The sequence below is a fragment of the Mycteria americana genome, chromosome 1, assembly GCF_035582795.1.
Source record: "Mycteria americana isolate JAX WOST 10 ecotype Jacksonville Zoo and Gardens chromosome 1, USCA_MyAme_1.0, whole genome shotgun sequence".
Taxonomy (NCBI): Eukaryota; Metazoa; Chordata; class Aves; order Ciconiiformes; family Ciconiidae; genus Mycteria; species Mycteria americana.
In genome coordinates this window covers 179,650,246-179,660,346 of record NC_134365.1, presented here as the reverse complement: position 1 = coordinate 179,660,346, position 10,101 = coordinate 179,650,246, and positions in this window count along the sequence as shown.

The window sequence follows — 10,101 nt, the reverse complement described above, 5'->3', positions numbered from 1 at the left end:
CTTGATCTGTTCAGTAAGTTGCACCTACTGTTTTACCATCAGTAAACTTGGTCTTTTTATGCACTTAGACATTTGCTGGTAGACCATTTGTCATGCAGAATTACAGAAGCAGGGCATGTTTTTGACATTCAAAAACCTAATTTTATGGATATAAAACTAAAAATGCATCACTTCCATAATTAAATGGAACTAAATGATGACATTGGTTAACCTTAATAGTTCATATTAAGGCTTCATAAAATGAAATGCAAACCTTAAGGTTGAATATTTAGCATATTTGGGCTGAAAGCAAGGAAGAGATGTTTCTTAAAATTGGTAGATCTGTGGTTACCTAGGAAGTATATGTACTTTTCCTCGATTTGCCATATTTGGCAAAATTTCTTTCAAAATACTGGCTTAGGAAATGTGCTTAGGAATTGGTATAACAGAACTTCTGATCCCTTTTGATTTGGGGTACTACCCAAAACAAATACAAGAAATATTTTTTTCCTCCTGGTAAGAAAAAAAAGAATAAAATCCCTCTAGTAAGAAGTTTCATACTGGAAATGTTTCCGTACTGTAAAATAAGTCTTATCATTTTATTAGCATCCCCACTATGTGAACATCAGTACTTGGACTTAGCATTGATGGCTGAGAAGCCTTGGCTGCATTTGTAACACACACCACCTTCTACTACATTTAACTGTAAGAAGCCAAGCAAACAGCACGTGCTTTTCCTCTGTGATCCTTACTTACATGCTCTTGGAACTCTTGAAGAGATAAACATAGGAACAGCTATACAGGTCCTGACCAAAGGTTTTTCGAACACAATAGCCTCTTCTGTAGTCAAAAGCAGATGCCTGAGAAAGGATAAGAACAATGCAAGCACATTTGGTTCTTTTCTGTCTGTGTTCTCCTAGCTTCCAAGTGTCTTCTATTTCAGGCTTTCCTGAACATTATATGGTTTATGTATTTAGTCATCTCCAATGCTGCCTTTTCCAGTACTTGTCCAGTTTCCCTTGGACTATATATGCTTCCTGAATAACAGCAGCCTTTATCAACTGATGTCTGTTGCATAAGGAATTGCCACTTCTTGTTTATTTCGAACCTGATTTTTACTAGCTTAATTTAATGTTCTCTGCACGTAAACCTTTACTGATCATGCTTGTGCCAGTCATGATTCTGCAGATGTAGAACCTAGTCACCTTTAAATTTCCTTTTTTTCTAAGCTGAAATGTATTAACATACTCCTTGGCTGACTAAAGGCTTAGAATAGCTTCTGTATTTATTGTCCTTTAAAACTTTTCTGGGTCTCATTTTTCTGTGAAGGGAACCAAAACTGCACACAACATTAGCCATGTAGTTAAGTACTGGCCTGTTTACTTTCTAGTTCACTATTCCTTTCCTGGTAATTCCTAATACTTGACTTGCTTTTTTAATTTGAACTGAGCATGGCATTATCTATTGGAACTGCAGGATCTCACTCTTGAGTGGTAATAATAAGCTCAGAGGCTATTGTTTCATATGTGAAACTACAGTTTATCTCCATGTGTATCATTTTTATCTGTGCTGAATTGCATCTGCCACTTTATTTCCTAATCAGTCTTGCATGTCTTTCTGCAATTCTTCAGTTTGATGATAGTCTTACTATCCTCACTAACTTTATCACTGGCAAATTTTGTTCCTTTGTCCCTTTTTTTGAGGTTAGTTATGAATAGGTCAAGCAGCACACAACCTAGCAAAGACTGCAGAGTGCCACTGGTGACCTATGGCAGCAACTGACTGTTTATTCCCATTCCTTTTCAGTGGTTGTGAATAAAACGCAGTCCTGCCTACCACTTACAGTTTCTCATTCTTATACCAAGTGTCTTTAGTATTACTTATAGCACAGCTGTGAGAGTGTAAGCACAATTATGAATCCAATCCTGCAGAGAGCATAGCATTCTAGATAACTTTCAGGATCACTCACATTTGTAATTATATAATTACATTTTAGAAATATAAACTTAAGTAAGAAAGTAACTTTACAGGAGCTTGTAGAGTACTAGAACAAAGACAAACATGATCCTGAAGTCTCCATGTTAACATTAGGGAGTTTTAGTTTCTTAGGCAATTACATCAACCAAAAAGTCTGTTAATGAAAAAAAATTTTAAAAATGCTAGATGATGATTAGGTGAAGACACTTGACCTAATAGAACTGTATTCATGAAAAGTGCATGTATATTTCTCAGCTAGTGTTCTTGTAGCACCTGCTGGTCTCCAGCTGAGCAAATGCTGGTTCAATCCTAGGGTTGCTTTTTGAGTCGATCAACTAGTTCTCTCTGAGATGAACGTGAAGGCTGTTGCAGGCACACTTTACTCCAGGGACTGCTCCCAGCAGGCTCCATCAGGTGGGTGCTTCCATTCTTCCCCAACACTTTTCACTTTCAAACACTCCCATCTACTTTTGCATGCTTATAGTTTCATGCTATAGAAACCCCCCAACCCTCATTATTTGAATATACTTTGAATTAAAATAAAAAGTACAAAAACCAACAATAACCTAAGAAGCAGCAGTGACCCATGGCAAAACACTAGTGTGACTGTAGACAACTTGCTTTAATGAGAGCTAACACTGAACAGTGGGGCTTTATGTTCCTATGCATGATCTGAGTTAGGGACTTAGGTGTGCCTTTAGTAGCGGAGATTCAAATCTTTGAACCACAAATATGACTTTAATTAAAAGTTTGGAAAACAGAATTCTAAAGAATGAAAGGTGTGCCAAAGTAATTTCAACCTTTAAAAAAGCAGAGGTGATAACAGAGAATTGAAGACCAGTGACCTAGTATCAGCACTAGCAAACAGTGAACCAGTGAACTTGGGATTTTATCAGCAAAGGATGAAAGAAAAAAATGTACTCAATTCCATTTGAACATTGTTTGGTGGAAATGTTAATGGGCTAGTTTTTTTATTATTTATGGGTTTACGTGTGAGATGTTGATGTAGTATACTTCAATTTCTGCAGGACAACTCACTTAAAACACACCATTGGCATCATTCAGTAAAAACACAAATGTACTGTGTTGTTACCTGTTTTGCTGTCTTGTTACCTTGCGAGTGAGATTTGGAAAAAAAAGCAACCTTTAAAAATGTAAAAAACAAAATCTCAGTTCTTGAAAAATGGTGAATTGAGAAGGATTTTTGAAGCACCGTAAACAGGTACTTCACTGTGAGGGTTTCATGAAGGAAGAGTTCCTGTTAGATACAGAAAATGGGTTTATCAAGCAGAAATAGTGAAGTAAAACCATAGTGCTTTCTGATTACTGCTTCAGGGCCTACTGTTTATAATTTGAGAAAGTTGTAGATACACAAGGATAATTTAAAAGAAAGCCATAAAACTGTTTTGGGACTGGAGAACAAGCCTGATGAGGTCTGAAAGAACTCGGGAGTATGCAGGGTCTCAAAGAGAAGGTGGGAAGAGACATAATGACCATGGGTATGCCCTTGTACATAGAAGGAGGTCTTGTGGCTACATCTTTTTAACCTGACAGAGAAAACATACCAGATCCAGTAGCTGATATTAGACAGATCATACCTTAAAAATAAGGTACAACTTCCCAGGAATGAAGGTAAGTAAACTTTGTCATGGCATACTAGGGAAATGGCAAGCTGGCTACTGCTTGATGTTGTTAAAATGAAATTAAGAATACTTCTAAAAGACAGGGTTTAATCCAGTTTCTGGGGAAAAGTCTACAACACCTCTCTGCAGGGTGTCAGGCATGTTGGCTCTAGCAGTTCCTTCTGACTGCAGAGTCCATGAAGGGCAGTGTAAAACAGCTCTAAGTAAAAGTAGCGTGAAGAAAATTAGGAATATTTAGGATGAATATCAGTGATGTTTCTGTCAGCAAGATAAATGGAAGCCTGGTTTCTGAGACATCTAAATGTTACCTGATAAGAAAAAACAAACAACACAACTATTAATTATCTGAACTGGCAATCTGGAATATATTGAGTCCGAGCACTTTTATTATCACTTTATAAATATTCCTGTTTTGTCACCTCCAATTCTTACATGTAAGGAGAGACCAGCTCATGAAAATGGATCTCTGAAAGAGCTCAATGGTGTCATTACGTCGGTGAGTGGGAGTTTAACGCTCAAATGTAACTTTCAGTGAAGGACCTGGAAAATGGGGGAGTGGAGGAGGCAGCGCTTGGCCGTGCTGTGGTTCCCAAGGGAGCAGCCGGGAGGATCCCTGAGTGGGGAAGAAGAGGAGGGAGGCCACGGGAGGGTGAAGAGGCTGAGGGACATCCCAGCTTGATTTTATTTGATTATTTTATCTGTACACCAGATCCAAAATTAGTATGTTTGAAGGTAGTGGCAGGTCTTCCTGTTGGACAGGAGATACAGGAAAGAGAGGCTAGGGTTAATAGGAAGTCATATTGCCCTACTACCCGCCCACAGGTTCCGTCCCTTTGACAACACACTCTGTTGAATGAGGTGGGATGGTTTATTAAACGCTCTCAGCAGTGCTGGAGCTGTGCCAGGGTACTGCACAGGCCGGGGGCACCCCGAGGTCCATCAGGGCACGGCCTGGCAGCCCCGGCCCAGCCCAGCCCATCCCATCCCACCACCCGGGCCAGGGAGCCATGGCCAAGCCCAGTGAGGGGAGCTGGGGTCAGATGCAGGCCTGAGGTGGCCATGCTAAAACATTTTGGACTGTTGCGGTGGTTTTTTGGCTTTGAAGCTGGCACTGGTGAGACAAGGCCGCCGCCCCCCTCTGCCATCACTGCCCGTTGACGCAGCTTGTGAGGATGCTGCTTGAAGGAGCCGACTCGTCAGCTATTGCTCCATCCTCTCTCATCAGCTCTCGCTCCATCCCGCTTCCCCAGGCTCCCAGGAAAGCTCCTCGTGACATTTCTTCCTGTCTTCTCTCACAGCCGTTTGGTACACCCTCTGGTTTTGTTCCCAAGCCAGTTTATAGGGGCAGATGATTGTGAACAGGATGAATTATAATTTTGGGGGGACAGCTAATCAAGGACAGAGAAAGAGTCTCATTCCTGTGACCAGCGAACTTGTGTTGAACTCAAAGTGTATCATGAGTGGCAGGTGGTTATTTACTCTTTGTGATTTACAACTGTGAAAAACCCGGGATGTTACCTTACACATAAAGGTAAAGACTTTATGAGACATAAATGCTGCAAGAACAATGTTAAGGAAAAATATTAATCACTTGCAAATACGGTACTCTGGCATACGTAAGACTTAAAGAGGGATTTAAAGGAGAATCATACACTGGTCTTACACATTTTGAAGTAAAGACACAAACAAAAATATCTGGACAAACGTCCTCGGACATATAAAAAGAAGCCTCACTGTTCTCTCAGGGAGAATTCAGGCTACAGTCTGAATTGTATGCGATTGCTGTGGTTTAACCTGGCAGGCAGCTAACCATCACACAGCAGGGATCCAGGCTGAAGTAAAACTCAGGCCCTTTTCAAATCAAGCACTTTTCTAACTCAAAAATGAATGTTTTATTTAACTTCACTGTTTAGGAAACCAATCTCGGGCATAGAAACAACTCAGCAAGGTATATGCACAGCTATTTATTCCTACATGCTGTGACGATTGCACTCGAAGGCAGAAAAGTATCTATGGCACATACACAGACTGATAATCTGGCCTATATTTTTAGCGTGGTATCTTGAGCTATGCATTTCACTGTTAAGAACGACATGAGTAATAAAGCTGCCAGTTGTCAATCAGTGGCTGGCTGGCTGCTCTCGTTAGATGACTTTGTAGCAGCCATTCCATTTTTAGATGTGTTGGGCCAAATTCAGCATTGACTTGCACCCTGTGAAGTTTTATTGAAGGTAGTGAAATAGCAATACAGGACATGAACCAACAGTGGATATGGGCATTGTTCATCTTAACTGTGACATAAAGACATGATTTTGTTTGGGCAGATCCTTTAGCTTTCCCATGGGATGACACTCTAGTTAAAATAGGTTGTTTTCCTTCATCAAAATATTAAAAAATAACACTAATTAAAATAAAAAATGAAAATAATTTTACTAAAGCTCCAAAGATTTCCATTCGGTATAGTGTTACCATAATTTGTCGTTCTACACCTTGTGCTCCCATTTCTCTTCTGTGAGCTGGGTTTTCTGCCAACTACATCTACCGCAATTCACCATTTTCCTCTCTCCCCCTCCCCTCAATTTTAATTCTCTCATTAGAGGGGGTCAGGCTTCAATATTTTCCAGTTTTTCAGCAGTCATTTCTACAATATTTCCCCAAGATTATCAGACACTATTCAATAAAGAGTTTTCTTGGCGACTCATTTTTCTCCTGGAAACAGTTTTGATTGATAGAATTATTTCGATTAGTCCTAATATGTGCACAACTATTAGAGAGACTGGAGTCACACAATATTCTGCATGGCCAAATGTGCTCTGTGTCCTGGTGCACAAACTTTTGTATTTATGTATTCCCAAAATACCTTTAGAGTGTTACAGTGTAGGCATCCAATGCATTGGCATATGTATGCCACTCGTGTGTAGAGATAGCACATAAATATCAGGGATATCCTTCATTCTTCTAAAATACAACTTCTATTTGCTTTTTATTATTACTGTCCTGTGCTGTGTCAAATACTAGGTATCCGAGTCACATTTGGCATCTGTTTATAGGTTTAGGTTTGGCAAAAAAGTCTCTAGGAAAAAAATCTCAGGCAGAAGAAAAAACAGAGCTTTGCCCTGTTTTCAACATATTCATCTTTTTCTATCCCAGCTTTTGTGATAATCAGCTGACACAACCTGGTTTGTGTTACATACCTTTTTATCCACAAAGGTGACTATTTTGTCTTTGCAGCGATTAAAGTTTGTTGTTTAAGAATTTTATGAGGAGGGTACTGTTATCCTTCATGCTTTTCATGCTTGCTTCTACAAGTTATTTGTTTAAGAACTTCCAATATTTGTAAAACACAAAACAGGAGGATAAATATAAGTATTACTGAAAACTGTTGCATATTCCACTAGATGGCAGACAAACATTTGCAACCACTGCTGCAGCTTTGTAAAATACCTGTTAGTTTTGCATGGATTCTAATAGTATTTTAGGATCAATTTCCAGTTTAATGAAGGATTGGTGCAGTTTAACCTTTTGATTTATTTTTGAAAACATTTTAAAACTAGAAGGAAGAATAAAAAAGCATGGTATTGATTGCATGAGTTTGGTTCACAAAAGAGAGAACTGAGGTTTAAGCACTTCACATTTTGTATTTTATGCATTTAACTTTTACTCAAATGGGATATACCAGTGGTAAAATAGCCAGAACAGAGAGAGTTTTCAGCATAGCAAATCTGTAGTGGCATCTTTTTCCCTTCATTCAGAATAATAACATTTACACAAACTGTCTTAGAAACTGCACTGAAGGAAGTTCTGCAACCCTCTGTAGTTCATAACCACTGTAGCTTTTCCCTTTTGGTGTTTATGTACTTTCTGGCAGTTAGTCGGCAATCTACAACGTTTAAGACAAGAAGGCACAACTGAGAGGAGGGTGGCATATAGACTACCTGCAGCATAGGAAGATATGCCTCCCTGGTGAGGATATACCAATGGATGTACCAATACCATAGCAGCATCACAGTTTAAAATAAACACCGAATAAACAGTCACATTTATTAGATGTGGTAGATCAGGTAAGGACTAAGACAACTCCTACCATTTCCAGTAGTGAAAAAAGAAAGTGGAGGATGAATTCTCCCACCTGCCCTCTGGCCAGGAGCTCATTTCTGTCCACCAAATGGGTTTCTGGATCTGTTGCTTGTCTGTGGTCTCCAAAATGAGAGGGGAATGGAGGAAGCATGGAGATTTCCTAAAGCAGGATATTTAAGGGGGTGGGAAAGAAGTGCCATGTTATTCTTCAGCCTCTCATGGTAAGTGATAATCTCTCAGGGACAAACTGTAGCTTCCAGCATAATCAGATTAGGTTATCGAGGGTTAATTAGTGAAAAGAGAGCTGTCCCCATCACCGTCCCCATCCTCCCTGCAGTTGACCCACTAAGCCCTTCCCCAAATATTTAATAATATTGTCATTTTATACTTTAGGGTGATGGTATTTTAGTGAAAAACCCAGATGATTTCAACTATCCTTAAACCTCTCTTTTTCTCTGCAGTCAGTGGAGAGAGGCAAACTCTTGGTGGAGAGGGGCAAATCTGAGCACTAAAGTTATTCTTCGTCTCTGAATTGCTCTCTAAAGGAAACTATTGACTGAAGAGGTAACCCAAGGAGACTAGTATCCTGAGGCTAAGATTAGTCTTTGCAAATATTCCCATTAGATCATGTACTCTGACTTCCTGTATTTCACAAGCCTTTGAATTTCACCCAACAGCCTCTCTATTGAGTTCAATAACTTGTGTTTAGACAAAGCGTATCCAAAAAGACATTTATTCTTGAGTTGAAGACATTAATAGAGATAGTGTATCCACTGCTTCCTTTGTTGGTTTGTTCCATAGTTAATCATCTCCACTATTAAACTTTGTGTGCCTTATTTCTTGTTTTAATTTATCTGGCTTGAGCTCAGTACACAGCTGCTTGTTACGCTTTTTCCTTCTTAACTAAAGAACCCTTTAGTCTGTGGGATTTTCTCCTGAGGGAGCTATTATAATCAAGTCACCACTCTATCTTCTTTTTGATAAGCTGAAAGGATTTTCCTTTTTGTAAAGCATTTTTCTTCTTCTCGCCAGTGCTCATTCTGGTCTTCTCTGCAGCCTGTCTGGTTTTTTGCCTTTCCTTCTGTCTGATAGCAATCTCACCTGTGCCTGTGTGGAGATAACATCGTTCTGCCCTATTCACTGTTTTGCTCCAGTATCACATTCATGGTTCCCTTTGAATTATGTGTTCTCAGCGATCCTGTAAGTCCTTTCTGGAGTTACTGCATTGCAGAACATAGTCCTCCACTTTTCAAGTATGGCCCAACTTGTTCCCAGTTGTTTAGCTTTTCATGTGTCTGCGTTAAAATGGATTTCATTTGAATTGGCCCACCTTACTGAACAGTTCAAAATCCCTCTTTCTATCTGTCTTGTCTTTACATTTACCACTCTGCCAGCTTTTGTGTAATCTACAAACCATATCAGCAATAATTTTTTCATTTAGTTCCAGGTTATCAATGACAAAGTATCAGGTCAGCTACTGAACCTTGCAGCACCCTGCTAAAATCAGGATGGGTGCTCCTGCTTGTGTGTACTCTTGCATTATATAATATGGCCATAGCAGGTGCTTTTGTATATGTCCTGTCCTTATTTAAATCAAGTCTCAACAATGTCTTTGCTTTTGGAAACTGAATTTTGGGAGATTTAGCCATTTCTGAATCCTTTACTGAGGAGTTTTTACTGAGATTGTTTAGGCCATTTAAAAAAAAAAAAGGCTATCAGGCTTGCTGAAGTCAAAACTCCCTACAAAAGTCCAAAAGTATGCAGTTACCTTTTTAAACCAAATTAATAATCCCATCAATGAATGAAGTAAGTTTTATTTAACAAGGCCTATTTTCTACAAAACCGTGTTGACCGTCATTAATTACATTCATTCCTTTAATTTTGTATTAATTGAATCCCACATCGGCTTATTAGCCTTTCCATTAATTTTGCCTGGGTTTTTTGTGATGCTTACCAGCCTTAGGTTACCTGGGTCATCACAGTTCCCCTTTTGAAAGAATGGTACAATATTAGTGCAAATTCAAGATTTATGTTATTTCTCCAGATTTTAAAGCATATAGCACTAGACTAAAGATCTTTTGCTTAAGTTTTCGTTCATCCCACTATTTTCCTTAACTTTACACAAACAGCTCCTTTGTAGTTCCAAGTATGCATGTATGTAACATGACGTAATATTTTAAAATTTTTATTTTCTGTAATTTTGTATGTCTTACTCTTTTGACTGCTGTTTATAAATACAGAAGGTACTCAGAGAACTTCCGTGGCCCCAGACCAAAAATCAGTATCCAAGATGGAAATCCGTTTGTTTCTTACAGGTTAAAATGAGAATGAAGACATTTCTAATGATTTTGGGCATCTTTTTTGCTACAAACTTACAGCTGTTGAAAATGAATCCTGTTATTAGGGCTGACTGTCTGGGAGTCAC